The sequence below is a fragment of the Vespa velutina genome, chromosome 1 (assembly GCF_912470025.1).
Source record: "Vespa velutina chromosome 1, iVesVel2.1, whole genome shotgun sequence".
Classification (NCBI taxonomy): domain Eukaryota; kingdom Metazoa; phylum Arthropoda; class Insecta; order Hymenoptera; family Vespidae; genus Vespa; species Vespa velutina.
The window spans coordinates 20,455,652-20,459,487 of NC_062188.1; the positions used below are offsets into that span (position 1 = coordinate 20,455,652).

The 3,836-nt window shown below is 40.1% G+C and overlaps 1 long non-coding RNA gene across 1 annotated transcript; it reads right to left on the reverse strand.

Moving 5' to 3' along the window:
- Positions 1 to 386: 386 nt before the first annotated feature.
- On the reverse strand, positions 387 to 3,393 carry LOC124950032. The gene is made up of 3 exons (XR_007101243.1): positions 3,108 to 3,393; positions 2,299 to 3,016; positions 387 to 1,329 (listed from the first exon to the last, which is right to left on the reverse strand). It is a non-coding gene; the product is annotated as an uncharacterized LOC124950032 (long non-coding RNA).
- Positions 3,394 to 3,836: the final 443 nt, after the last annotated feature.

The window sequence follows — 3,836 nt, forward strand, 5'->3', positions numbered from 1 at the left end:
CGCCGATCTATCAGCCTCATCGAGTCTCATCGAAGTTGCCGACCAAGAAGGATCTCCTTATGGGCTCGCATCGAGGTTTATTCCTTTATATCGAGAAATCCGTGCGCAACGTCTACGAGGCAACAAGTTGGCGTGGCTGAGAACGTTAACCAGGAAAGCCGGAAACGTCGAGTTTTAGAAACGCTTCTCTACTTCTAAAGATACTAAAGATACTATTGGCCTTAAAGATGTCGCTCGAAGAAACGTTCTTAGGAAAGGGACGTGTAAAAGGAAGGAAGGTAAAGAGAACGTTTTCTTGAAAAGAGCTTCGTCGAATCGAAAGAGGCAAAGACTTTGAGCTGCTGTTATCAAAAAGAATCTCTTTGGTTGAATTTCTAGTCGTTTGCTTTTTATTATACAACCAAAGTAAGTTCTTCCGGTTTCTTCATTGGAAGCACGATAACGACCGAGCGGAAGGTCCGCAAGCCGGATGGCGCGTTATCGTTCTAACTTAACGCTTAAACGAGAGTTCTCTTTCCTGTTTTCGAGCCTCGAGGAGAACTATAATATTTCTCGAAGTTATACGAAGACGCGAAGCTCTTCTTATCGAGAAGAAGAAGAAAGGTAAAAAAGGTCGGTGAAAATGGAGACTCGCGAAAAGTCGACCGAGTGGGCATTGCTCTTTCCATTGAAGGCGGGTCTATTCGCCATGAAGTCTTCCTTATCTTCCAAGAGCGTGAATCGCGAGAAAGAAAAAATTGCAAAAGAAAAAGCAACTTTGCCCAGAGCCAGGATTCGTCGTGGATCGTCCCTCTCAGATTTGGACAAACTTCAGAACAAGTCGATCTTACCGGACGTCGTCAGATCGATCGAGAAGTGTTCCGAGTCTCTTCCTCACTCGCCGGCTCTCTCGAGAACGAATCTTCAGCTGTGTACCAGTCAGGTCAGAGGTAGCATAGGTGATCTGATGAATCTGAAGAAGTACGGTGGTTCCAATTGGAGCGTTAGAAGCGAGAGTCTCGTCGCCAAAGCGGTACCGCTTAGCACGGTTACGCTCAGGCATAGTCCTCGGATCGAGAGGGATGCAAACGACCTCGAGGATGAACTTGTAGACGATTTTCAATTGAACGGAAAAACGCTTACATGCGCTCAAAGGACTCAACGGCTTAGCAGGCTCATCAAGAAGCAACGTCGAATGATGGTCTTTAGTCCTAACGCCATCAAGAGGGTGATCGTAAGTTTCGAAGGATTAGATTTCTAACGTGTACCATTCGCTGCCCGTCGATTATCTTTATCAATTTGTCCGTCAAATCGTTCCTCAATGGCTTTCTTCCTTCTGCGTTACTGCAGCTACGATAATATAACGCCTCTCGTAAAGATCGATTTAAGATCTAATGAAATATTGGGCCGAGCTAATAAGTATATAAGAATACGCATTTACGTAATGGCCCTTTTCTAGGAAGTCGCTTGACATTTCTACGAAGTTTATACGTTCGGCTCTTTTATCGAGGCAGGAAAATCTCTCGGTTTAACCGACTAATCTTGTAAGATTAAAAAGCCCACACGTCGATTTTATCCTCGCTCCCTATATTTCGCTCTCTTTCTCTAACCAACCCGAATAAATTGCGGATCTACGTACTGGTTACGTCCAAGTTGTCGTAAAAATCAAGCATTTTGAGAAAAATATAATAATCCCAGATAAACAGGGGAAAAAAGAAAAAAAAAAAAAAAAAAAGAAAAAAAAGAAAAAAAAATAAGACAAGCCTTAACATATTTTCCAATTACGATAACCAGCCTCGAGCGATATTTCGAAATAATCTAATCTCGGTGTTATAGGAAGGACACATTACGTATCTATTCGGACTAGACATTCGCGTTAAAGATAAGCGTGAAAATTCATGGAAATTTAATCATTTCAAATGTCAGCTACATTACTTGGACGAGAATCCCTCTTCGTTGGCAACATTCGTTTTATAATCGACTTTACTTCGTTCTTACGCTCCAATTTTTCAATTATTTTCTTCCCGATCGAACCGATATTTGCACGTCTAAGTACATGGACATGACATTACTGTATTGTATCGATTTTCTAATTTTCTCACGAGTTATTGCAAAGTTGGAATTCGTCGGGAAACTAGTCGGATATATCTTACAGCAGTGTGCTTAACGAGACAAGAATAGTATCATCGACTGTCGTCTAACTAGAGCCGACGAAACGCCAAAAGACAAGCCGGACTATAAGATATTATAGACGTTTGCTGTTTGCAACATCTCGTTAAACTAGAAATACACTGTATACTTGTGGCAGTAGACACTTACCGAACTTGAAATATTCATGGTACATTCAGCTAGCTTGCTGACTATCGTATAAGAGGTTAGCAGTGTCTTAGTCCATCAACGTCTTCCATTGTCTTTCAACGGTATTATCGTTGTCTCTCTTATAACTCCGTTTTCCGAAACAATGTTCCTTGGAAGCTCTCTCGAATGCTTTCCTTAGGAGGAAGCTTTTTACGGAGAAAATGCTAACTTTGTCCATACGAGAAATTCGAACGAGCTTATCGCGCTCCTCTCTACGTATGTATGTATGTTGCTGAAAGTTGGAAAAAGGAAACAAAGTAAAGTTAAACTTTTTTATTTTGCCCACTCTTGATATTTTTTGATTCTTGAAAGATTTTCGAACGTATCTCTCGAAGTGGCTCCTCCTCCTCCTCCTCCTCCTTCTTCTTCTTCTTCTTCTTCTTCTTCTTCTTCTTTGGAAGGTGAAAAGTGATCGAGTATATCGTTCGCGTGTGTTGTAAAAGAAAAAGCGTAAGAAAGTTGGAGAGAAAGATAGAGTTGGTCGAATCGTACGAAACCTCCTATCGAGTCTTGTAAGTACGTGATTCATAAATGATTCGTCGGATGCTTCTCGGCTTGCGAAAGGTTGATTCTCTCTCTCTCTCGCTCTCTCTCTCTCTCTCACCGTCGATTCAGCCTTCAGCGAAAAGTGACACGTAAGCACATTCTTCTTCTTCTTCTTCTTCTTCTTCTTCTCATACTATATTAATAATACAAAATTTGGTTTACGCACGATTTCTCGTAAATCTTGAAGAGATATTATTAAGTTGATCGTCGTATAAAGTTCTTACCCTCGTCGAAAGATTTATAACAGTATGACGATTTTCTCCTCGAAGCTGTATATATATTTTTTTGAAAGGACCAACTCGTTCTTTCCTTTCATTTCCACTTTCCGTTTAGAGTTCCGCTCGAAGCGCCGTGATTGTTCGTATTTAAATTCCTCCTAGATCGTAAAATGAAAGGTAGAAACGAAAAAGGAGAGAAAAAGTCAGTGTGCCAAGAAAATGCCACTAGAATTACATTCTTCCGAATGCAAGTTCTTTGGCGAAAAATTCGCTACGTTATTATAGCTCAACCTGCTACAGGATGCTGTTAAAAATTTACATACTTTTTGTAGGATCGTTTCACCCTGCTTCTCATCATTTTTCATACCCATTTTAGAAAATGAAAACTATAGAAAATATTTGTTCGTTTTTACTTGCTCAACGAAGTCTATTATATGTATTCCGATACTTCATGGTGACATAATTTCATAAATTTCGAAAAGAAAAAAACTTTGATGCGTTAGATCCAGAGAAGATATTATTTTATTCCAACGAGCCGGTTGAGTTTATGTTATCGTATAAAGTGTTATATCTACTATAAGAGATAGGTACTCTGTAAAATATCCATGGAATAGGATACATAGGTTTTCCCCGAAGAACATATCGGTTTTCATGGGACGAAAGGAATCGTACTTTATTTTTGGCTCGCACCGTACTTTCCTACAAACATTTTGCTCTCCTTCGAGCTGTGATTTA